This window comes from Chaetodon trifascialis, chromosome 22 (assembly GCF_039877785.1).
Source record: "Chaetodon trifascialis isolate fChaTrf1 chromosome 22, fChaTrf1.hap1, whole genome shotgun sequence".
In the NCBI taxonomy this organism is placed as follows: Eukaryota; Metazoa; Chordata; class Actinopteri; order Chaetodontiformes; family Chaetodontidae; genus Chaetodon; species Chaetodon trifascialis.
The window spans coordinates 7764320-7778129 of record NC_092077.1 but is presented as its reverse complement, the minus strand read 5'-3'; the positions used below and the strand labels follow the sequence as shown (position 1 = coordinate 7778129).

The window sequence follows — 13810 nt, the reverse complement described above, 5'->3', positions numbered from 1 at the left end:
AAGGATGGGATTCTGCCTCTTTCTCTGCAGCAGTTAAACATCAATCAGTGATTTGGATGCTTTACTAAATTTAGTTATTAAAGACTTTTGGTATCATCATCTATTTCATGCACCATCCATCAGTACCAGGCATCACTTTGAGTAAATAGACTCCAGTGGACTGAACTGTTTTGGCATGAGGTTGTTTTTTGCTCTTACAGCGCAGATGATTGGTGATAAGCAATTCTATTGTTTATGTGAAGGTTGGCTCATGAATGGTTTATTGCATCTGTAACAGCTGCTCAGCGGTGTGAGACTCATCCTTTGGTCAGGTAGCCAACTCCTTTGTATTCAAAAAGGGACAAATGGGGCAGCTGCAAAAGGAGAAACCCCCCACAAAATCATTTGATATAATAATTTCATCAGATGTTTTAATGTTGTTTATGCCCATTCCGTCAGGAATTTTAGCAAAACATTGCATGCAACTATTCCTTCTGCTCCATTTGCTTCTGTCTTTAGTCATTTTTAATTAAAAATTGTCAATAAATTGGATTGTACTAGAAAAAAAAGGCTGTTGGGCAGGGTATTGATTCTATACTTACTGTAATTTAAATGAAAACTTTAAATGCGCTTACTGTTATAGTTTGTTATATCGCCAACATAACTGTATTTGAGCAAAGAGTCAGAGTAAATCTGAACAAATGACTCAGTTTAACACAAAGAGCCACGTGGTGTGATTACAACGGCTTCATTTCATATAAACTGACTGAAGCGTAATGACATCAAACCCTCGTCTGCAGCTGAAGAACTCACCGTAGACAGACATCCCACTAGACTCAGTTGATCAACACTACTGATAATAACTCACTTCTCCTCAAGGAATCTGATGTTTTTTTCCTCGCCTCGGTGTGCTGACTTCTCAGCGGGGAAAAAATCAAACAAAAACACAAACCTTAGCGGGAATCTAGGGCAGGAATGGCATGCTGGAGTATTTTGCCCACTTGAAGTGATTGATTAGATCCCTGCAGACTCCTGCAGGATTTTGGGGAGAGCAGAGGGGGATCGCACTGTCCCAACAGGCCCACTCATCGATGGGCTGATTGCTTCCTCATGGTCTCCTCTTGCTGAGGCCTCACACTGGTAACCAACACCAGATAGCAACAACACCTCCCTCCAGCTTGTCATTGAGTATAGAGCCTGAGGAGAAAATCTTACTTCTTCTTGAAGTTTCTGCCAAAAAAGCAGCAGCAGTTTAAGATTTTTTTTTTTCAGCATCAAATGTGTTCATTATTTCTCTACCTTGAAAGTTGTGAACAACCTGAAATGTCACACCAAAGAGATTTCTGTCCAGACCCCCCCAAGCATGTGCAGGCTTTAGGCCCTGAGAATCGTCCCCTGGCCCGACAGCTCTGATCATACCCTCTTTCTGCACAGCTCACAGCAGCCTTGCAGCCTCGCTTCAGCTCTCACATTCCTCTCCTGGTGAAATCATATTTTCTAGCCGCTGCTGATTTGTTTGGTCGCAGCGGCGCCTGCATGATAGATGTTTTTCTGGCTGTGAAGCACCTCCCGTGCCCCCCCCACCCCACCCTCAGACAGTTTGGAGGTATGTGGAGCTGTGGGTCCGTCCATCAGTGCAGTGACGGTGCCAGAACCTCTGCAGTCTGTGTGAAGCTCGTACAGATGTTGGCAGTGAGCTCGCCGAGCTGCTAATGCTGCGTGTGGCTGGCGGCCAGACATTATACTCAGAATAGTAACGGTGCTGAAAAATGCCTACCCAGCACGCCTAGCTCCAGGTATCAGTCTGTGCCAGCAACAACATACAGTAAAGGAATGGAATGGCAGGGAAGGTATGTCTGTGAGTGCATATGTGTTTGCAATGAACACAGCTTATGTAAAAAGGCAGAATAGAAGACATTTTATGCATCAGATTAGAAATACTGTTACTTTCTAGAGGTGGTGCTCTTAAACTATAACTGTTAAAGCTGTGCTAAGCAGTATTTTATATTAACAATGGATCAAAAAACTATGTATAACATGAGACAGGTCATTTGTAGTAACAATCCCACAAAAATTTCTCACCTGACTCATCTTTATGGAGCATTTCAGTGCCTCTTAGCTTATTGTTTTGGTTTTACAGCCCACAGCTTTACTGTTTCAGTCCAGTCCTACAGCTCGCATCAACTTCATGTTACAGGCGCAGCCGGCAGCTGCTGTCAGCGACAAACCTCTGATAAACCCGCTGTACAGGGCCTGCGTGGCACCACATAACAGACGGACTAAGTTAGCAACTGGAGTGGAACATGGAGCAGCTAAACAGCCAGATATTTAGATTTATTGGCTATTCGCAGCCAGTTCAAAACAGAGAAACACACACAAGGCACACAACACAGTTTGTTCCATGCTGCAGTGGCAGAGGGGACATGGAAGCGAGCTCTCCTCCTGCAAAAATGGAGTCAATATTAGACTTACTTTGGTTGGATGACCAGAAACACTGCTCCAAAACAATGTCAGTGTTTTCTCTGCTGGATGTGTAAATAAACAACTTTTTGCTAGCACACTCAACTTATCAACTTTATAAAATGATAATATGTCAATATTACAGACTGGTCTGCTGCACCCAAGTGGCAAAAAAAAAAATCAGGTAACAGTCGGGTCAATTTGTTCCACTAATCACATGTGTTCTGTCTGCTGCTACATCAGCTTCACAGAGGAGGTCTAGAGAAAATCCTGTCAAGGAATTCGGTCAATGAGACCTCTGGGACTTCTGGGGTGGCCATTTTGTTGTCAGCAAGTATGAGAGCAGCACCACTGGCTGTTTTTTTTTTGGTTGGTTACAAAACTTCTGTTGCGTCATTTCATTATAACAATCTGCTGTCTCTGCTTTTTCCCCAATGACTGACTGTTGAATTTGAATTTCTCCAAACCTCCATGTGTTGGCCGTTAATTCAAAACAAACCAGAAGCATAAAAAGCATCACCTAACATGCAGGAGGTCAGATAAGCTCCCAGGCTTGGACATCAGTGTCACACCGCAGCAGTCATTCATTTATTTGCATGAAAACATTTCAGGTTGTTACTTTAAGTGCCTCTGCATCATGTCTGATGAGGAGAGGGTCTTTGGACCGTGCTGCATTAAGTCTCATTCCAGGTGTGAGCCGTGTTGCCCAACACAGCAGCATTTAAACGTCAGAACAGTGTATGTGTTGTCAAGGCCGAGCCTGCGTGAGGTTGATGTAGACGGGTGGCTGAGAGGCTCCAGAGTGGCCCGTGTTAAGGTCTGCGTTGTGTGGCCACCGCCAATTACAAGTCTCAGAGCCCGAAATAAAATGTCTGCTGTGTGAACTGGTCAGCGGGGACAAATGAGGCAGTGTGTGGCGCTCGCTGAGGATGCCTGCCCCTTCTAATTAATGGGATGACTGACTTTTGCATGGAGTGTGGTGGCCCAGACTGATGGCCATTTGATTTGTCAACATGTGTCCTTTCACCTCATAATCCCCCCCCCACACACACAAAAAAAACAAACAAAAAAAAACACACACACATGCTGCCTAAGAACTAAGCAGAAGACACTGTTTTTCTAAGCAGGTTCACGATCCTAAACTTGACTGTCTTGCTCTTGACAGCAGCATAAAAGGAAATTTCTCTCCTAATATGGAAATCATTACCGATATCAATATCAGTTAACTAAATGTGAAAAACACCAGCAAGCGCAGCACAGATGCTTTCACCTTGAACTCAAGGTTAGAGCATATAGGACTTTTGCCTGAGGTTAGAATTGACTGTAATTATCTTTCACCCTGAGGTGAAATTGCACCTCGTTTGTAACCCAATTTTCATGTATTTGTTCGCGCTTATTAGACTGCCGTGCTCTTCATCCAATAATAACCCAGCCGCACGCAGACACACTGACCGAAATGCAGACGAGTCAGTTCAATATCCAATTTAACTCCCCAATCAACCTTTTGCACTTTCCCTCACTGACATTTACTTCACAACGTACTCTGGTGCTCGACTTAATTAGTGTGCATGCGTGTTTCACATGTTGATACACACGAACAGACGTGCTAAACGGGTCAGGCGCACTGCAGTAGATAACAACAAAACGCTGCAAACTTCATTTTACTATGCATACACGGTGGACTCCTGTTAACCCTGGTTTCTGTGAGGTGGTTTTGTTTTCCCCCTTCCCAAACAAAATCACTTGAGTGATTCTTTGTCTTGCTCAAGGAGACTAAATCAGATCCTCTAGTCGAAGATGGCATGCTTTTGTGTCTCTTGTCACATTTTTCTGTTTCCACCTATTATATCTCAGGCATTTCTGCTGTTGTAGCATCACGATTATCAAGCTCCTGCAGACCTGATCTCTTGAGACTGACACATAACGCTTTTTCAATCTGACTCTTGCAGGACTGGAAGCCTCTCTCTTGACTCCGGCTGCATTCTGCCAAACAAGGCAGTAGTCACACCAGATGCCCTCCCTGCTGAGAGCCGCCAACCCCGGGACCCCCCACCTTCACATGCTCACCTCACTTACCCCTCCCACCAGGAAGAATCAGCGGTGGGTCCACAACAGTGATAAAGAAAGCTCAGCTGTTCAAACAGTTGGAGGGAACACAGTGGGGGCGGTTGGAGGGATACATCAGCATATTTACTTTATAGAAATCAAACTCCATCCACATCAACACAGCAGCAAAGGAGCAAAGCACAAACCAAATGTCAGGGATAAGACAGTCGAAATTAAAAGTGGAAAATTCTGCAGTGAAGCTGGATCGTTAGCTGTGTGTGAGCCTTTATGTATTTTATTCCCCAAAACACTTTTCTATCTACCAAACTCTGATAACATATTTAGACATATTTATTCATTTAGCAAATGTTTTAAAAAGCAATGGAAATATGTTCGACCTCGGTACTGCAAAGATGAGATAAGGCCCTAAAACTTTCATGAAAAGAGGCACATATTAGATTGCATAAATATTGATCAGATCTTTATTTACACAAGTTAATTGAAGCATAGCTGCAGTGAAGAAGGCACTGAAGGGAGCCAGAGTTAAAATGAGATTTTGTTTAATAGATATTGCACAAGAAAGAAGCTAATTCTGCTTTGGGCTAAGACAAACTTCATCTTTGAAAGAAGAAATCCATCATGACCAAACAAAAAGTTGAATAAATCAAACATGAATGCAGGTTTTTAAGCCTGCTGGGTGTAGCTGTGATTGGTAAGGAAACCTCCACCTGACCAATGTCAGCCTGGTGAGTTAAAGTCAACAAAATATCCCAAAAGTCTGATCCTCTTCACCTGCTGGCTGCAGCAGAAAGAGGAACAGACGTACGCTTTGGTATGAATGTGCTGACAGGACTGTGATGTTTGTGCACGTGAGGGGGGCCATTACATTTGCATTTCAAAGAACACTATTAGATTAAAGCGCATAGCTGTCAGGTCAGTGATGGGTTAAAGGGGTCATTGCTCAAAACAATGTACTGTTAATAGGTAACTCATTTTTGAATAGACTAGAGGAAGTGAACATATCTGATAGGAGATAATGCCTGCAGGGAAATGTGTTTTCAGTTAGAGCGTGAACTGAACCCCATCTGAATGTCACCACATGGCCTGTTATTTTAATTCAGGCAAATCATGGTACTATTGCTTTACTTTAAAATGCGACACAAACATCAATTGGTTGAGATTATCAGTTGTGATTGGGTAACGCCCTCCAACTATCAGCCTGACTATTTGTTATGTTTGCTCAGGAGGGGGACAAAGCACCTTCAAGGCACCTCAGGGACTCTGAAGGCTCAACCCAGCCCCCTACCCAACTTTTATCCTCCACTCACCTCCCGCTGCTCATCTACCTGAGTGCATGCTCTCCTCTGTTTCTCCATCCCGACCTATTGTTTGGTGACTGCCAATACATGGCATGCAGGCCTTAAAACATCATAAACCGATGTTTTTCTCTTTCTAGTGCTAAAACATATGGAAGCAGTATGGAGGCAAGATGAAAACAAGGGAAACTTTCCGGGCAACACAACCCATCACATTGTATTTTGGCCTCATCACGCATCTTGTATATTGCTGCATCAAGGCTATAAAACACATCAAGCTGTCCACATTTTTTCCAAAGTACCTGCCAAACTTGTTTCTGCAGCCCCCATATACATAACCACTTTTAACATGACAGAATACACCAAACAAAATGGCATGTTTACTAAATCAAAATAACCAAAATGAAGCATGGCATGTGATTTTGACCTTTAAAGTTTGTGCAGAATTACTCAGCACAACTCATATTTGCATACGGCCTCATTAACCCCCTCTCAGTAGCTGGTTTTAGCTATTTTATATCAATGCAAATGGTTACCAATACCAGTGGTTCCCTGCTACTTAGCCTGCCATACCACAGCCCGATCAAATGTCCTTTCATTGACACCAAACAGTTTGAACAGGCTGCTCTCAGTTGCAACCACTGTGAACACACCACCAAGTCATGTCACATGGTAGCACATGGAGGTTGGATGACATTACAACAAGTAGCAGAAACTCCAAATAGAGTTAGAATAGCAGTAGAAGGGTGCAAACATTTTTGAAATTGCTGCTACAGGGAGAACAGACCAAAAGTGCTGCAGGATCCCCTTTGCTCAAAAGGTAGAAAACCTACAACAACCAGAATGCAATGCACTCGTTGCCCTCCAAGGCCACTCCCAGACTGCTCCTATTGGATCGGCTTAACCTGAGCGTCCGGACCACACCACACCATCACCTGCACCGCCAGTCAACATAATAACACAAAACACAAACATAATAACAATATTATCAGTCGCTCTCTGTCAGAGCAGCTGGATTATCACAGAAAATGTCCTGGAAAAAAATCTGGAAAATGATCCCTAGAAAAGAGTGGGAGCCCTCAGATTAGATGTGTTGTGTCTTGTGCTGAGAATCTTTAGTCAGCTACTGTTTCCAAGGCAAAGAATTCACTTTCTCCTATCTTGTGTGGAGCAATTGACACTTTTATGGAAAGGGGACTCAATAACAGACTGAATGACTCGTTAAAACAGAGATTTGTGGCTGCGATGCAAAAAGCAGCATGAGACAGGTGGAGGGTGTCTGGATACAGCTGTTGTATGTCTCCTAACCCCTTCACTCCCACTGCAGAGGGAGGTGTTGAGGTGAGAATGTAGCCCTTCCCAGCTGTAGTCTCTCTGACCCAAACAGTCAGGGTCCTTGCTGCCTTTGTGGAAACAAGCTGACAGGAAAGGTAAACACCAAGGTGTGGAAAGAGCCTCTTCCTTCGGTGGTCTCGTCAGTCACACAGCCCTGCATGCTTTAAACGCACCTTTAAATCAGGAACACGGGCTGTAAACATCAGCCAGCAGAGCTGAAAAATTACAATGTTAGAGGAGATGTGTTGATCTGAGAGCTGCTTTTCTTGTTGTGAGATTTCTGGTGCACAGTGACCTCTAGAGGCACAGATAATAGAGAGGAATGGGATGGCTCACCTTGAGCTAAATGAGTGTCCCTGAAAAGTAGCACATTCACTGCAGATCTCTGTGAAAATTGAATGTGTCGGTGGTTTTCATTGAGGGTCCATCAACAGAGGAGTGGACCCAAACAAGTTTCCAACATGCAGTGACTTGGGGCTTCTAGATTAGAATTTTTTCAAATAGCGTACTAAAAAATATCCACATTTGTCCAAATTTTCACAGAAAAGAAGGAAAAGAAAAAAAGAAAAGATTTTTGGCATTGTTTTTTTCATTTATTTTCAAGCGCCCTCAAAAATACTTTCTTTGCCATATTAAGACATATTAATAATAATTCTAATAATTTTAATGCACATGATATTAGTAATTTTCATTTCTCCTAGAAATCATTAATATTCAAACAAAAGCAAGGTGAGGTTCAGCTCTGATGGGACAGTCTGCTTGGAAATCCAAGATGAGTGGGTGACTATTTTACTGTCTGACTCCAAAGAAGAGAAAGCAGACAAGTACAGCCATGAGAAAGAGCTGACGCAGAGGAAGGATCTCAGAAAGACCAGAATGATGCTTTGGAAAGCTCAGAGTGACCTTGAGCGGCAGACTTCCAAGAGTCAAACTGGAGGAAGTAAATGGGGACTGCAAAATGAAGTGGATGCAATGGCTGGAGCTGATTCACAGCAAAGACACAGTAAAGCTTGAGCTCTCTCAAAAGCACAACAGTTGGAGGAACATCTTATATTTGAGAGGGCTCAAGCTCAGAAGAAACTGAGCAAGATGGAGGAAAGGCTTCCAGTGAGAGAAAACCTCCCTGCCGAAAGAGATGGAGAAATCCAGAGCTTTCTATGCTCTGCTTGGTGAGCTCAAGCACACACATTTGATTTACTATTTCCATTTTAATCTTTACAGTTGTACTTCATTTGACAGCTATAGCTATAGCCAGTGTTGTGCAAGTTACACAAAATTGACTATTAGTTACTGTAATTAGGAATAAAAATAATTAGCTACAAGGGAAATTAACTCTTACAATGCTTAGTTATCTTATTAATGCAGACGTTGCTGTGGCACAGTGTGGGACAAGTCAACCGTCTTCATCATGTCCCCATTATGACTGCTGTGATAGGAGTTATTAATACTCCCAACCACTAGAGGGCAGCAACTACAAGTGTTCCTACCTGTAAGGTACACTTGCATTGTCATGGTGAGACACGATTTGGGAGAAGAACACTTACACCATGATGGCAAGACAATGCCCCACTGTAAGGATGGCTGATGTTACATCATAAACAATCTGGGGAATATGCTGCGTTTGTCTGCCATCCTCTGTAGTGTTTGTAATTCCATTCTTTATTATTGTTATTCTAGCATGAGACATGTTCATCTGATCTCTGTTTTGTAGTTTTCTGATGATTCTGAAGAAGCTGGGAAGAAGTGTGTGAAGACACAGATGTTCATAAAAAAAAATAGCAACGTTTGGATTCTAATACATTTTTGTTTTATCTCATGGATCATGTTCACTCTACATGCTCCCTCCCTCTCCTCTCAACTACACACCCTTTTTTCTTGGCTTCCCCTGCGAGCCACACCTTTACCTCAACAGCGAAAGCTTGTCTGAAATTTCTGTTTGACTTTTGGGAGCGCCATGCTTCCATAATCTGATCCCTCGTGTTTGTGTTTTTATCCATGACCTTAAAGATTATTATTTATACTTTCAAACAGTGAGGATCGTGTGAATTCTCTCAGACTACAGCACATGGTTTTGTTGAGATGACAGCACCAACTTGAAGGCAGTGCTTTGTAGCCCCAATGGATTCATTTATTACTGGAGAACTTGTACTGTACTTGTACTGTGTATTGAAAGTAGTCATTAGACAGAGGGTTATATCCCCTTTACACCACCTACTTTCAGTACAACAGGGAATTTTACAAAAGCATGGCTGTTTCATGGGCTCACCACTATCTCCCATTGTGGCCAATCGCTACATGCAAGAAGCAAAAGGCAGAGCCATGAACTGCTTCATAGGAACAGCACAGAGACACTGGTTTAAATAATTGTGTGGGATGGTGTAAAAGCTAATTATACTCTACCTATGAAGTCCTTGAAGCCTGACTGTAAACTGCATTTTTGTGGTGGCAATACTTGTTTTACAATTTTATAACGTCAGGGTGCAGTCCTCACCATGTTGAACTCAATGGACTGTTTGCTTTGGTATGAAGTGTTTTACAGGTTACACTATCCTCGAAACAGTTGCTGCCACCTTGGTAATGAAAAATGTTACGTATGGTCCTGTATCGATTAGAAGCACAGTAGATGATGGTTATGTGACAAACAAACTGTGAATAAAAGAGTAGATACCAAAATTCAATTAAGCTCTTTTGTTTAATCTCTTATTTTATTTTGAACCTCATGTTGGGCGATGGTGTTTTGGACTACCCTGTCCACTCATCCAATCACTTTCCCTCAGATGTGTTGGACAAACGATGGAAGCAGTGCCCAAGACGTTTGTGGTTGTTGTAGGGGGCTCTTCTCTTAACTGAACTTTGGCTTTTTGTTGTCAGGATGGAGTTGTCTAAGGCACCAGACTCAAGGATGGACACCCTCCTGAGCACAGGAACTTCCCCAGGTTTCCAGTCAGTTGAGTACGAGACTATTAATCTCATGGTCATGGGATTGAGCCCCACATTGGGTCTGTTGTAGTCTTCTTAATCCATACATATATGGTCTGTGGTGTGAGAGAAAACTGACCCAAATCTCAATTTCTTGGTCCAGCAGAGTTGACGTAGCCGTGAAATCTGACCAACTTTTTTCTCTTGTGCAGCCTGGCTAGCTCAGTCGGTAGAGCATGAGACTCTTAATCTCAGGGTCGTGGGTTCGAGCCCCACGTTGGGCGATGGTGTTTTGGACTACCCTGTCCACTCATCCAATCATTTCAAGTGATGGAACCATGATGGACATTTGTGGTTGTTGTAGGGGGGGTCTTCTCTTAACTGAACTCTGGCTTGTTGTTCTCAGGATGGTTTAGTGGTCTAAAGCACCAGACTCAAGGATGGACACCTTCCTGAGCAAAGGAACTTCCCCAGGTCTCCAGTCAGTTGAGCTCAAGTCTATTAATCTCATGGTCATGGGTTTGAGCACCACATTGGGCCTGCTGTAGTCTTCTTAATCTATATATTTATGTTTTGTGGTATGAGAGAAAGCTGACCCACGTCTCCACTCCTTTGTACAACAGAACTGACGCAGCTGTGAAATCTGACCAACTTTTTTTGTCTCATGTGGCCTGGCTAGCTCAGTCGGTAGAACATGAGACTCTTAATCTCAGGGTCATAGGTTCAAGCCTACGTTGGGCAATGGTGTTTTGGACTTCTTTGTCCACTTTGACTCATGATGGATGGACAGAATGGTTAAAGCACACCATTACTGTGAATGCCACTTAAACCCAAGTGGTTGTTGTCTGTGAATTAGCATCATTAAATACACAGTACAAATGCCATGTGATGGAATTCAACCTTGACCTTCATCATTCAGTTAGTGCAGCCCTGAAATCCAACCTTTTTTTTCCTCACCCGATCTGTCTAGCTGAGCTGATAAGAGCATGAAACACTCAGTCTAAGGGTTGTGGGTTCACACAAGCCACACATTGGTAATGTGGTTTTGGACAGCTCTGTCCACTCATCAGATAACTTTACCATGGATGTCTTGTGATGGATGGACACACTTACAGCTCCTCTCATTTGTCTGTTTGTGCCTCCTCAACTCCTCCCTCCTCCTCCCTAGGACCCAGAAATCAATAATTGGTGTGCCATCTTGAAGAATGCCTCATTTCCTAAAAAGCATCTTGAGGAGAGAGGAGGAATCCTTTGCAGAAGTCTTTTCGACACCCGCGATGTATAAACACACAGCTGGACTACACAAACCATGGCGGGAGCAGGACCCTACAAATGTGAGTGTTTTGCTATTAGAGCCCCCACACTGCGGCGCTGCCTACTGAACTCAGATACACTCAGTCTTTCGCTACTTTAGAATCTCCTCTGAAAACCTTTTTTTTCCTGAAAGCTTTTGGAAATGTTTGATATATGTTTTTATTCATACTGTTCTCGGTAGAATGCATTCTGTAAGTGAACTGAGAAAATGTACAAAGAAAGAGAGCATCACCCCCTGAGTTCTATTCAGAAACTTTGCTACTGAAAATGATATGACTGAACTGAAAATGATGTCATTCACCACAGATGTCTGAAAATGACCCCCAAACACAAGGTATTATGGGTAAAAGAGGCAAACACAAAGAAGCCAGCAGCCTAACGACACAAAAGTGTTCAGACTTAGTTCCTGCCACAGTTACAGGAAGGACAATCACAGTTATTTTGTCAATAAGATCCTGAACCTACACGAGCTTACAGACAAAATAACTGTGACCATCTAGAAAACTGTCAGCCACATAAGAGGCAGCAGCTTATGTGGGCTTTATTCTGCTGGATGTCAGTTTTTGCTCTTGATCCAGGCTTACACAAACAGCAGACTGCTGCATGTGATTGAAAACAGGGAAATGAAGAAATGACTCAGCGACTGTTTGGCTGATTATCTTGCAGAAAAATGAATTATCATTGTTATCAGTGACATGAGTGAGTCACTCCCCAAACCAGACTCAACCTCAGAGCAAAGATGAAGTGCAGTGGTGGAAGAAGATCCAAGATAAAGTAGAAAGATGCTCTAAAAATCCTCCAGCACAAGTAAAAGTCCTGAATTCATCATGTATTATCAGCAAATCAATAAGTATTTTTAGCACTAATGTATACATGCATCCATTATATAAGTATATCAAATAAATATTTCCCTCTGAAATGTAGCGGAGCAGAAGTATAAAGTAGCATAGAATGAAAATACTCTGACTTGTAGGCCTCTTCAATATAGTCGTCCAGTTCATGCACTTCAGTTCTACTCCCAACACATGATGCTGGAAGCAGTGGTGTTCCTCAGAGAAAGAGCTTTGTTCTGGTGACTTCTGCCTGAGGGATTATGAGTCGAATCATCCCGTTAAAGAAATCCTTCATGGATCTTCAGAAATGTATATTCAAGGCTAACGAAGCACAGATTAACAGTAGCCTCATTGGCAACAAATTGTTCACTTTAAATCAAATTATTCAACCCTTAATGATGTTGTTGCTTTAAAATAACAGATAAAGCTTCAACATTGCTACCGAATGTCTGTTTCTTCATCTAAGTGTTTTTGCCGTGGTCAGTTGTTCTTAAATGTCGTCTTCGCATTTGGCAAGTGACTCTCACCATGTGCACAGGCTTCACTGTGACCCATTCGCATTAATCCAGCGGATTGAGCTCAAATGACCCAGATTGAGTTTGCCGCTTGTGATGCCAGCAGCTTTATGCACGCGAACAACATTTAGGAGAAGGACTACATCCAAAATAACGTTGAAGAAAGGTCAGCCTGCAGAAAATCAACATGCAGCTGCTTTCATCTCCTGTTCGGCTCACACTTCGACTGCTTTTACCGCTGCTTTTAGGTGCTAATCTTCAAATGATGCTTCAACTCCTTTCATTGCTTAAATCTCTACCGAAGGAGCTTCTTCTCGGTGCTATTGTTATTATAAGTATGTTTGACGTGTACTTTTAAAAAGTGCACTAAATTACAAATACTTTTAATTGTAGTATTGTGTACTTATGAGGAGTATACTTATTTTCAAGTCCTTTCTCATACGCTTTTTGTACGCTCATTAAAAGTGTACTTCGATTTCACTTCATTGAAAGTATATTTAAGTATATTTCCAACACATTGGTGATAGAACTGCAACTGAACTGAACTGCAAGTGTGTTTTGAATGCTCATGAATCCTGATTTTCACCCGCGTCAGTACACTTTAAGTATAAAAAGTTGTGTCAATTTAGCAACTATTTACACTTCAAGTATACTCACGGATTACTACCAGTACTCCTCTTAAGTATACTTCAAGGTGACAAAAAATAATTCAAATAATAATCATACAAAGCTAAGTAACTATGTCAATGACAAACATATCGTTGTTTAAGCTGCTCATTTGCTGTTTTGTCTCTCTCTCATATACCTGAAGTATCTTTGACTTCTGGGAAATTGAGCCATTTGGCACCAGTTTTGACCTGTCATGAACCAGACTATTAACTGAGAGAGGGAACAAGCACTCAGGTGCAGCCCTTATGAGTTCCCCCTGCTCCATCAGCTCTTCTCAGGTAACTCCCGGCGTTTTCCCCTGCCTGCACGGCCCATCGGAGCGCAGAGACGGACTCCAGCGCCGTGCGGAGGGCTGAGGAGCGGTGGATGTGAAGGCTGATGAATGGCTGAGTCAATCCTCTGCTCCAAATAGAAACGGAGGCAG

General features: G+C 42.6%; 2 non-coding genes across 2 annotated transcripts; both read left to right on the top strand.

Annotated features, from left to right (window-relative positions):
* The first annotated feature begins 10266 nt into the window (after window positions 1-10266).
* Window positions 10267-10339, top strand: trnak-cuu (transfer RNA lysine (anticodon CUU)). The gene has a single exon. It is a non-coding gene; the product is annotated as a tRNA-Lys (tRNA).
* A 385-nt stretch (window positions 10340-10724) lies between these two features.
* Window positions 10725-10796, top strand: trnak-cuu (transfer RNA lysine (anticodon CUU)). The gene has a single exon. It is a non-coding gene; the product is annotated as a tRNA-Lys (tRNA).
* The last annotated feature ends 3014 nt before the right edge of the window (window positions 10797-13810 follow it).